General features: G+C 38.0%; 1 protein-coding gene across 3 annotated transcripts in view; it reads left to right on the top strand.

Moving 5' to 3' along the window:
* Positions 1-12,988, top strand: part of PDE7B (phosphodiesterase 7B) — a 279,990-nt gene that overhangs the window by 192,238 nt on the left and 74,764 nt on the right. The window lies entirely within an intron of this gene.

Genomic DNA, 12,988 nt, shown 5'->3' with positions numbered 1-12,988 from the left:
CTTCTAGGTGAAGGGGTTATAGAAATAAGAGATGGCATCACAGATGCTATATAATAAAACAAGGCTTTGTACCATTGCCTCTATTTTTCTTCAGGATTTGAATTTCAACTTCTGTATACTAAATAATATGAAAGCCTGTATGTTATTGTGCTCTTAATCTTTTCAGTAAAGGCTTTTTAACAGTACTGCATTGCATTATTTTTGTTATAGTTTTTCTTTGGAGTGTGAGTACAAATTGTTGTTGACAAAATCCTTGCTCAGCTCCAATTGCCCTTCTAAGGAAAAATGTGCCAGTTATCCTCTTACCTATGAGCCAGGCCTTATACAGAGTGCCCTAATTTTTGCTCAGTAACCAAGGTGCTTGTTACAGGGCCAGGAGTCTTTACCTCCCCTTCCTCTGCTTCCCACCTGCCCAAATTCTCTTTCCCCAAACAAACCACTCAACTATCTATTTCTCCACTTGCTGCTCCGGCCCTTCTTTTTTGCCAATCTATGAATTCACACTCTATATTTTTCACTACCTTGTTTTTTTCAACATGTTCTACAAGTTGATTTGTTCCACAAAGCCTCTCCTAGCTCATCAGAGCAGTGATAATCCATTCCCCAAACCGAAGTGCCCAAATTCCACAGGATACACTCAGAAATGCCCAAAGAGGATGCATATTATAAATATTTGCTTTCTGCACTATTTGCCTTTGCCTCGTGTCTCGTCTTTATTTTGCTGAACAGCTGTGCTTTGGAGTGTGTCCTTTCACTTGTGTGCTCAGTTACAAAATTCCCATTATTCCGCTGATACCTATCAGCGGTTCTCAACAATGTCTCCCCACTCAAGTCACTGCGAATCTTTGTAAAAATACCTAAGCCCAGACTCACTCCAGACTCATTAAATCAGAATATCTGATTGAAAAGAACTGATCTTAGATAGTTGTAAAACAGAGTGGAATGTTGATCTAGTTTCTTTTTCCCTCCCATTCTGAAATGAAGAGGGAAATTCCTGACCAGTTTGGAAATAGTGGAAAAAAATAAGAGAAAACGTCCTGCTGAATCATATGACTAGAAGGTTACAGGTGAGCAAGAGCTTATTTTTTTTCAGGCCACCGCCATGTCAGTACAGAGAAATAAAAACATTTGCTTTAAACGGTGGTCCCTTTCTTCTACTCTAAGTTTCTGACGCACCTTACCCCACGCAAGCCTTCTGATTAGTAGTAAGATTCTTTGAAGATTGATTCTATTGATTCTTTGATTCTATGACCTCAAAAAACATATATTCTAATAAGTCAAATATATGATAAGCTGTGTTCGAGGGTTTTTTCCAGGTAGTGTCATCTTTATGAATAGATCAGCTTTCCAACTAATTTGTCGTGAATGGGTTTTCATCTTGCCCCCAGGGCAAGCCTAGGACAGCCAAGTTCCCAGTCCAGAAAACCCCAGACTGGAGCAACCAGATACATTTAACCCAATGGGAATCAAATGTTATTTTCTATGTGTGTCATGAAGTGAAAAAGCAGGAAATCCTAGAGAAATACAGGCAGTAGACTTTTGCATGTCTAAAATGATAAGTAATACAAAGCACCATTAGTAGTCATCACAGAAGAAATTATATAATGCACATGAATCTATTCATCAGTTATAATTATACCTTTAAGAATAAAGCCATAAGCAGCAGCATATCAGGTGTGAAAAACTAAACAATTGATACTAAAGAAATTGCCCCTCCTAATATCACCTAGAAGCATAAAAATCATCATTATGTTATATTGCTCACAGTCAATATATTACTATAGTAATAATAAATTATTACTATATTATCAATACCATTATCAATAATAATGTTAATATATTCTATTATAAATATAATATTACAGTATAAATATAATATTATTATATTCCTAATGTAATAATGTGTGAGTACAATAGAATTATAATAGGTACTCAGTGAATATTGATTGAGAGGGAATATTAGTGCTTATTTATTTATCATCTCCATAGGAATTATTTCAATACATTTGGATAAGTTTTTCAGCCTCAGTTCTCAAATTCAAACAAATTAAAATCATGTCATTGGGTTTGGACTTGAAGAACTACCTCTCTGGGTTTAATTTTAACAAGAAGACAGTGGCACAGTGCAATTCACAAAAAAGGGAATCCAGGGCATTGTTAGACTTCACTTTCAAAAAACGAGATATTTATGTTGCCATCAAAATAGATTCTAATGTGCTATAAGATTTGATAAGGACAGAAAACTCTGGAAGATAGATTTATTATAATGTGTATTCTCAGTTAATTTAGTGATAGCTAAGACATATTCTTGGACTTTGGGGTCTGTTGATAAGAAACATAGAAACCACATTAAGATCACAAAATATCTCAGTAACCAAGAATAGAGAGATTTATCTAAAGAAGCCAATGAAAATGCACAGAAAGTTCTCTAATGGGTTCAAATATTTAAAAAATATTACTAGCATGTACAAAAGACAGAAGAAGGTTTATCTAACGAAAGGCAAACACAAATATGTGACGTAAACCAGTAATAAAGAGGATTTTTAAAGGATTTGTTAAAACGCTCTTTAAAGAATAAGCATGGAAAAGAACCAGCCCATGGTCTAGGAAAGAGGCAAAATGTTAAGAGCCACAGAAGACCCATAGAAAGCAATAAAAACACAATGCTCATTTTCTGGTCTTTTTTCTTGTCAAAAAGAATGAATTCAAAAGAAGAGGTACAGCTTTGTTTTTAAAAGGGTCAGTGTGAAGGACTGGAAGCCCAAGAAAGTAAAAAACAAACAGACCAATAAAAACAAGGGCCGTTTTGCAAAAATTCAAGTTTCTGGGCCTTGTGAATTATAATTCCAGTTATTTGCAGATATATTTGCTAAACTCCTGTCAATAATCCTGGTGGAATTATGCAGAACAGGAAAAGTGTCAGAAAACTATAAAAAGGCAAAAGCCATCTGAATTTTATTTGGTTAAAAAAAAACATCAAATGATCTCTGTTTATAAAGAAGTTCTACTTCGGTCTAGTCATCGAGTTTAGTTATTCTGGCTGTATCACAATATGGGAGGAGTATGTTCAGAGCACAGCAGAATTCCAATCGGGCAAATTAATATATAGTACAGTTGATCCTATCATGAGTAAGGCCCATCACAGATCACCGAAGTGCAGGTTTCGGGGACCGTTTCTGCAGTAGCCAATATTTCTTGAGTTTTATAGTTTATCTGCTTCCTAAATAGTCCTTATTCCAAATCAATATGCTGCAAAATCTTTCCTCCAAGTATGTATCCTGCACAAACCAGTTTAATTAACTTTACGGATAAAATTACATACTCCAAAACACCTCTCTCCCTAAAATACGTGTTTGTGTATCTTATGTGCTTATAAAATTGATGTTAACTTGGTGAATAAAGTAGCCACGTGGTCATGTGTCATGATCCACTTTCTGCCTTCTCTGTGAAGCCAGAATATTTATTGTGGCTTAGCATCCTTCTCTAGAGAAGGCCCTGCAAACACCAGTGGAGCAGTGGGGGCCCACAGTAACAGGCCTTAGTGACTGGCTGGACTTACCATAACTAGGACACAAGACAGGATCTGGGTTATATGAAAAGATAGCACATTCGTTTCAACGTGCTTTTTTAAATGTATAAAGTTCCCCAACAGTCTATTCTCAATAACAGCCAGAGCGATCCTTTAAAAGCATTAGTCAGGTCATGTCACTCTCATTCAAAACCTTCTTGTGACTCCTTGTTTCTCTCCAAGACCCTAAACTATCTACTACTTCCCTGCTTGTCCACCCCCTCCCCACTTGCCATCTCTCTGCCCTTATCTGCTCCCACTTGCCCCACATTCTCTCTGCTACCGCATGCTGCCCTCCTTGCTATTTCTAGAACATACCAGGCATGTTCCTTGTAGTCTTATGCTTGCTGTTCCCTGAGCCTGTAATGCACCTCCCAGATGGTCTTGTGACACCTCTCACATTTCATTCAAGTCTGTTCCAAGTCACCTCAGAGCAGTTTTTAAATAAATAGATCCTTCTTTATTTAAACTGCAGTCCGGTCCCCATCCGGGCCACCCAGCACTCCCTCACCCCTTCCCGGCTTTATTTCACCCAATAGCATCCACATCACGTCCCTATAGGCAATTTATTTGTTGATTTTGTTTATTGTCTGTCTCTCCCCATTAGAATCTGATCCCCAGGAGAACAGTTGTATCTTGTCTGTATTCCAAGAACAAGGCTTGGCACATAGTAGGCACTCGAAAACGTATAGGAGGAATAAATGGATAAATATCCAGTTGATCTGTAGCTTCAAAATGAAATTTGAACCAGAGGTAGACTTAATCACACAAGACAAGAATGCAAGGTGTGATGATACCAGGAATGGGAGGTAGGGGACATCTAAGTTCCTTCCAGGGTTAAGATTTTGACCTAAGTATTTCTTTCTCTCTCTCTCTCTCACCTCTTCTCTCTCTCTCTCTCTCTCTCTCTCTCTCTCTCTCTCTCACACACACACACACACACACACACACACACACCGCGCTTTTACACCTCCCACATACACACACACACACACTCACAGCTTCGTGTAGAGCAGGATACTCAGTTATTTTCTCCAAAACAATCATCTTAGAAAATACTTTAAAAACATGTTTTGTGGACAACTGTGTTTGGAAAAGGCTAGATGATCTCACCTTGGGTATTCACAGAGAACATTAATATATTGAAGGATCTGAAAAATCTCACCTGCATTAATCAGGGTCCTCTAGAAAAACAGAAGCTGACCAATATAGATTTGGGCACAAGAGTGGTTCTAGAGGAACAAAATATTGAGGATGTTTTCTAGATTGGTTCTAGGTTTTCTAATCCTATTAAAGATGCTAATTACTCTATTTCTAGTAGTAAAGAGAGCACTGATAGTCTATAGTATGATATGGCCATAGAGATATACAAAATATCAACATTGTCAAACACTTGTAAGAGGCACTTTTCTGAGTAATCATGCATGTGATTCTTTCAACCATTTTTGTCCAACTACCAAGTATAATAAGATTTGGCCGATTGCTCCTCATGTTGATGAACAAAGTAGAGAAAGAAAAGGATGAGCTAAGGTATTCAAATTTCTACCTCAAGTGCTGCTTAAATGACCTGAAAGCTTTTACGTCTGTCCTGAAAGAGATTCATTTTCTGTAGCTACAGAGCTGAGAATTCTGTAAACCAAGCCTAGAATCTCATCCTGCTAGTGGCTGAATTACAACACAAATTGAGTTCTCAACATTGCAGGGTGTCTACTGTTAAAGTGAGGACATCGATTGGAAGGAATGGGATCCTGAAAATTGGAATAGGGACATATGGGAAGCCCATGATGAAGCTGGGAATATTGAATCCCCCAATTCTGATGAATCTTCTTGGCCAGTAGAAGCAGCCTCTTCTCCTATAATAAGAATATACCACAGTCTGGGGATATCTTAAACATCAAAAATTTGTTTTCTCACAGTTCTAGAGAAGAAGTCCAAGGTCAAAGTATCAACATATTTGGTTTCTTCTGAGGCCTCTCTCCTTGGCTTGCAGTTGGTCACCTTCTCACTGTGTCCTCATGTGGTCTTTCCTCTCCGCTTATGCATCCCTGGCATCTCTTCACATGTCCAAATGTCCTCCATAAAAACACCAGTCAGGCTGGATTAAGACCCACCCTAATGGCCTCATTTTAACTTACTCACCTCTTTAGAAGACTTGTCTTCAAATATAGTCACATTCTGAGGTCTGAGGTACTGAGGATTAGAGCTTCAACATACAAATTTGGGAGTTTAATGGAGATTGGAAGTATACAATTTAGCTGATAACATTGCAATATTTTTTTAAATCTTATTTTGTTAAACCCAAGCACATTTGACTACAGTGCCCTTAACTCACATGCTTAATTAACGTATCAGAAAATAAATGTTCCTTACTCTGAATACATTTTAATACTCATCTAGATTTTTATAGCAATATCAATAATACTATTTACGTAACATATAAAGGATAATACAATATAGAATTTATATAATCTATAGTTTATCATATATGTTTAGTATTTATATAGCAATATCAACAAGAGTATTCTTAATTATAAAACTTTATTACAGAGTGATCGACGAAACAGTTTATCCTATGATTTCATTTGATTCCTACCTTGTATGAGTATACAGGGCAGATACTATTACCCCTACTTAAAAAAACAGAAGATCGAATAAAGCCCAAAATGATAAAGACCAAGTTCAGAAAGGTAGTAAAAAGCATCTCACGCTATTAATTTCTTTAGTTTGTAAAACAGTTTTTAAATACTACATAATATCCACCCTACCTTAACAATGTACTATGCCTCTCACTTCTGATCAAGACCTGTTTTAACAAGAATGGTACCATGTTAGTTAAGGGTGCAGGCTGTGGAGGCAGTTACTCTGGTTTCCAGTCTGCCGTCACACTCACTGGCCATGTCATCTTGGAACCAAGTGATTTAACGCCTCTCTTAGATATGATATTAATAATAGTACTTATATCTAAGGGAGTTATCAAGAGGATTAAATGAGTTAATTAATGAAAATACTTCGAACGTAACCAAACACATACTAAATGCTCAATAAATTTTATTTATTACTATAGAAATATGTTAGTGGTGTTAATAGCAAAACAACATAACATGGGTATGAAATAATCAATTCAACCATTTCTCTACTGAATCCAGTTTTTGCCATCTGTTTTTCTTCTGAAAAATAAACAAAAAATGAACAACACTTGGAGCTTAAAAGAATCCCAAGTGCCATGTTGGCACAGATGCCTGGAAAGAACTCCCAACTACCTCCTGGCTCTGAACAGGCTCCAGCAGTGAGTGTGGTGGCCTGATGCTCCTTCCAAGGTTAGCAGACTTGGTGTGGAAGTCTCCTAAGAACAGGCCATCTCGTGGGACTTTGAGTATTTCCTGCCCGTGATCAGCAACATCTTTTCTTGCAGTATTTTGGCAGGTCTGTCCTTGTTCCCAGCCAGAATCAGGAAGTTCAGAAGCACATGAAAACAAACAATACATTAAAACACTTCTCTCAAATGATTCAAAGTTCAAAAAACACAAGAAATTCTTCAGTGACATTGGGATTTGGTTGGCATTTTATCTTATTAATTATATTTAGTCTCATTGATGTGCCCATACCTTTCTTCCCAACAAGTATTTTTCTTGGCAGTAATTTCCATTAGACATGTTTTCTTGAATTATACTTAGATATAGGAAGTAAATTAGAAAGGGTATCACTATATTTTGCAAAAATTTACAAGCATTTTCATGACCTAAACTGTTTTATCCTCTGTGCAATTTTCAAATTATATTTTATTATTAATATTATTCTTATAGATTACTTCAATTTTAAGATCAGCATGATTTTTTCTTAAAAAGCCCTTCTCTTCATTTCGATGATCATAGTTGGATCAGTTGCAAGCCAACACTGCAAAATGCTACTTTTCAAAATTTTACCAAATCACATAAAGCCTATCTAAATATCAGCTTCTTAATAAAACTTTCCCAACTTCCCAAATCTGTGTGATTTCTCAACTCTGCTTCTATTCCTCACTAGAATTGCTCAACTAAATACAGAGCACTTTTTTCAATTATCATTTCTCTTACCTTTTCAACAAGCTCTAACTGAGAACTATCCCCTTCCTCTTGAATTACTCCCTTCCGTGACGTAAGGAGCTTGTACATTTCTTCCTACCTCTGTGGCTCCCCCTTCTCCTTTATAGACTCCTCCTCCAGCAAAACTTTAAGTGTTACAGTTGCTCAGGGTTAGATACTAGGCCCCATACACTTTTCACTTCATTTCCTAGGCAACTTCATATATGCCCATAGTTTTATTTGATTTATACATTTCTATCTCCATCTCAGACATTTCCTCTGGGTCCCAGATCCATAAACCCACTGCCTACCTGACATGTTTGCTTTGAAATCTCAGTTAACAATTAAACTCAGCATGGCCAAGATTGAGTGTATGAACCTTTCCTCCCAAATCTGGTTCTTCTAGATTTTCCTTTTCTGTGATTAGCACAATCAGTCATCCAGTTATGCAAGCCAGAAATCTAGGTTATTATCCTTGATACTTTCCTTTCCCTCGGCCCTCATATGCAATTCCTTACCATGTGTCAATTCTACCTATTAAATATCTCTAAAATCCACTCATCTCTTTACTAGCACCACCGCCCTTTCCAAGTACCATCTTTTCTCACTTGGACTATTCGAGTGATCCGCTTACTAGTCATTTTTGCCTTGCTCCAATCCATTCTCCATACTGCACCTGAAGTTGTTTTTCGATATGCAAATCTGAAAACATCATCTTTTTAAAATCATCCAATGGTTTACTAATTCTGTTAGAATAAAGTCAAACTCCATGGCCTGTGCTACAAAACCCTAACACTTCTCCAGCCTCATTTTACCCCATGCCCCACCTGACTGACTTTGTTCTCTTTGCTATGGTACACTTGGCTTTGTTGTGGTACCTTATATATGCCATCCTCTGGCCATAGGACCTTTGGCCATGCATTCCTGCTGCCTGGGTTGCTGCTCTCAGGGTGATTACATAATGAATAATCCAATGAAAATACCTTTGAGTGTGAAAGAGACACTATCACTAATTACACTGGGCAAGACAACAGGCATAAATCAAGACTTTCCAGGGGAAATTGAGATATAGGTTCACCTTAAATTAACTCCCGTTCATTTATCAGATCTCAGATCAAATGTCCCCTCCTCAGGGAAGTTCGTAACAACTTCCCTGGCAAGGGGAAGTCCATTATAAATTTCTTAACACAATATACTTCTCTTTGTTTCCACTATCCAAAGTTGCAACTTTATGTTTATGCATATAATTGTTCTGTATGGTCCCTTCCAGCAGGCTGTAAACTCCATGAGGCCAAGACTTTTCCCAAGGTTTCTCACCATTGTGCCTCCTGCTAAAAATATCATATATCATAAATATCTTTTACATTAACTATCAGATATGAAATGGACGTAAAATAATTCCTCTTTGAGATTTCCTTGTTTTTGGCGCAACCAATGATCCAGTTAGGCAAGACAGAAATCTAAGAATTATCCCTGACTCCTTTCTCTTCCTCAGCCCCAGTATTTCATTCCTCCCAATGTCCATTTTCTCTGTATTCTCCTCTCTCTTCTTCCTCCTCTCTCTTTTTTCTCTTTGCCTTCTTCCTCTCTTTTTCTCTTCCTCCACTTCTCCTACTATATATATTATTTTCCAGAAGGCTAGTGCAGTCGTCAGATACAAATAACATCTCTTCCTAATAAAAAATTGTTTCTAAAATGTAATGAGCCTTGTTAAATTAAATCATTTACCTATATCCACAGAAATTTGCTTATTGGAGACCTTATATGAGAATCTAAATCTCACCTTTAACCATCATTTTAAAATGTGAAAGCCTTTTAAATTTAAAATTATGTTAAATTTTAAAATTGAACATTAAATGATTCCCTTTAAATCCTACTAAGTGAAACATTTTATAAGATTGCAAGGAAGTCATTTGAGACCCAGAAATCTCCAAGTTGCTTATCCATATAAAATCATAAAGCCTCACAATGCTTTTGAGAGAGGGATCCAAACCCAAATATCTCAGTATCATTAAAAGTTAGATTCTTTCCAGCTTACACCATATTTGCTCAGTTCTATGACTCTCTTTTAGATTATTAACTATCTGAGTGCCAAAATGACATCTTATGAATCTTTTATTTCCCTTTTCCCCATCTACTTTCCAACACTTTTTATAATGTTTGGCATGAGCATTGTTGAAATGAAATGAATTAATCTAGGGTCACCGTTGAGCCTGGACTAGAAATAGCTCCTTTGCTGACCCACTTACTCAAAAGTTCTATTGACCAGCAAGATACCCAGATCCCTAGTGGGGTCCAGACTGCCTGTGATCTAACCTACACCATCGGAGATTCTCATTCCCAAGTCATTCCCTGGGCTTCGAATGCTTTCAGGAAAAAGCCCCAGGATAAATAGTTTTGGTACTCGCTTTTATTTAACTCAGGTCTTCCCAGCAGAGAGAGGAGAAACACAACCTGAGAAGATCGAGAAAATAATGAATAACATTGTAGGTGATTGTACCCTGTCACTATTGAGGAGAATAGAGACGCTGGCCCTGTGTTCCCCAGCGGTTTGGAGAGCAAGAACAACCGAGGCCACCTGGCTTCTGGTCCCAATTCAGTCACTTAAAACTTCTGTGTGTTCCTCAGTGCAATGGGGATGACCCGTACACCTACCTCAGGTGGATTGTTATGAGGACAAAGCAGCTTATACATATACAGTTCCTGATTTAGAAATTCTCCTAAATAATACCAATTGTCATATTGGAGGGAGGTTGGTGAGAGGCAGGAATCTCAGAAGAACAGTAACAAAATATAAATAATAATTACTGTTTTTTGAGTGCCTACAATGTGCCTGTCATTGTGTGTGTGTGTGTGTGTGTGTGTGTGTGTGTGTGTGTGTTTGCACCATGCATTTGTTAAAAAACAAACAAACAAACAAAAAACTTTGCTTTGGTGAGATTTGAGTGATAAAAAGCCTCGTCCCAAAGATAAGTGAATAATGTCAAGCTTACACTGGTATTTTTATTACTTAAAGCAGAGCCAGATCACATATTGCCTAAAATGACTCCCCAGATTATTCCCCTTCTTCTCGATCTTTGTAAGAAGACATGTTCTTTTAAGTTCTTTCACAGCTTCACAGAACTCTCATTAGGCATTCTGCTGCTTCTTGTTCAATCTTTTTATTATTATTATTATTAGATTCCTGTCTTCCTGGTGAATAAAACTTTTTTCTCTCATTTTCCCTCTGAAAAACCATCAAGCTGAAAAATGTCTAGTCTGAGTTAAAACCTTCCTTACCTGCTTTAAAAAATAAAGACACTGCTAGCTAATATTCACTTTTATAGCATTCAAGTCCCAAAATGCACATTTGTCACAAGTAGTTAATAATTCTAAGCTAAAGATGCAACATAGTACAGTATTGTTTCGAGACTCTAACTTGGTGAAATTCCTCTTCCATGATTTTGATAAAAAGATCAAGGTTTTTGAAATGAGAAGAAAGAACTTCCTTTCACAAGCAAGGAAAACTTTTTTGTCCCTTTTGCCAAAAGTGTGGTTTCTGGACAACTGATTCCTGGTTTCTCTCTTTCCTACACGCAAAGCTATCTTCGTGACAGCCCAGGAATACACAATTAGCACAACAGATCAATGGATAGGAAGCCTCCCACTCAGCCAGGTCAACACGAAGCCCTTAGTGACCAGACAGGCCCAGACTCACTCAAGAAAATAAAGCAGAAGCTCGAACCTCCAGATGAGAAATTGGAGTCTAATCAGCCATCTTGGGTCTCATGCGAGCTCATAGCACTCGGAACAATCATCTCTGCCTGTTACTGAACTGGCTGCCTGTCCTATTCCATAAATCTGTGGAGTGATTGAATTGCACAAACTTCCTCCACTTTGGCTCGATAAACATCTTAAGAGAAATATTTCACTTTGCTAATTGAAAGTCGTCTTCTGAAATATTCAAAGCTGCCAGCTGAGGCAGTGCAGCATGAGATGTGAGCATCTGGGTTCTCTCTGCCTTTATTTTGCAAGTTTGCAGCAGCAACATGAATTAGTAACATCTAAGAAAGTTCAAAGGAATACCTTTTGTGAAAGCTTCTCCCTCACTATATTTGGCCTGCTCCAGAAATGCACCTTTCTCACACTATCACCATGTCATCTTCCTCCTTCATGGTGACACCCCTGCCATGAATCTCTCTACCATGGTCCCTGCAGCCATTACCATTATCTTCCTCATTCATCTCAGACGCAATACCGGCATAGAAGCTACTGCTCTGTCCCTTTCCTACTCCCTTTCCCCACCCTGAAGTGACCTTGACACCGCAATTGAGGCCAGAGTCTGGTTCTTGTCATGTGGCCCGTGTTTCAGCCACTGTAAGTTGTCATCACCATCAGAGTCTCCACTCTCTTTGCCAGTTACATAAGAGGCCACATAATGTCTGCTCCCTAGCACAAGCTTTTATTAAACAGAGACAGCCTGAGAGGCCAAGTGGGCAAGAGGTCCATCCCCGAACCACGTCCCTTGGGAGGATGAGTGGCTGTCTCCAGGTCTTGGCTCCTGGAGCCGTTCAGCTCAGCTCTCTGCCTGTTTTTGCAGCTTTAAATACCCAAGGACGACATGTTATGTTTTCAGCCTGAAGGGGCAAAAGAGAAGCAGCCCTTTTAAAGTAAGAATTCCCCTGCTGTTTGTTTCATTTTGGAACACAATAAGAAAAGACTGAGGACAGGACTGAGCTGTCAACGCTTCCTACTCTGCTTCCACAGCACCTTTCCTTTGCCAGAAAGAAAGTTGCTTAAGTTAAACAGGGGCCTAATGAATAGTCAAAATAATTGTTTAGCTTGGATATAAGGCCTTAGGTAAATAGATGATTGCCTGAGACCACAGGCCAGTAAAAGCAGTTCAGCAGGACGCCACTTGTTCTGTTCTTGGGACATCAGCCAGTGGCCTCTGCTCCTCCAGGGACTGTTGTTACTGAATTATTTCTCTCTTCCCACAAGCATATTGAAGCAATTTAGTATCAGAAGGGTCTCATGAAAGCAGGGAGAAGGAGTGAGATCCTTCTATATTAGAAATGTATAAAACATTAATCTTACCACATGAGAGCTTTAATCAAATAGAATGCTCAAGATACGGAATATTTGGTTTGTTTGTATTTAACTTTTCATGTTGAAACATTTCTACAATGCATTGTTAGCCCACTTAGAATTGCCCTGCCTCCTGTTTTACCAGTCTTTTTAACATGATTTAATCCTTTTCTAAAAGAACGCTTTACTGCATCTAAAGGCCATTATTAGGTTTATGAGTGATCTACTTAAAACTGTAACTGTGTAGTTAAAGACAGTATAAGCGCTGAAAGGGAACTTTTGGGTATGGGTT

The sequence above is a fragment of the Pteropus medius genome, unplaced genomic scaffold, assembly GCF_902729225.1.
Source record: "Pteropus medius unplaced genomic scaffold, Ma_sr-lr_union100, whole genome shotgun sequence".
Taxonomy (NCBI): domain Eukaryota; kingdom Metazoa; phylum Chordata; class Mammalia; order Chiroptera; family Pteropodidae; genus Pteropus; species Pteropus medius.
This window is presented reverse-complemented; position numbering and strand designations above follow the sequence as displayed.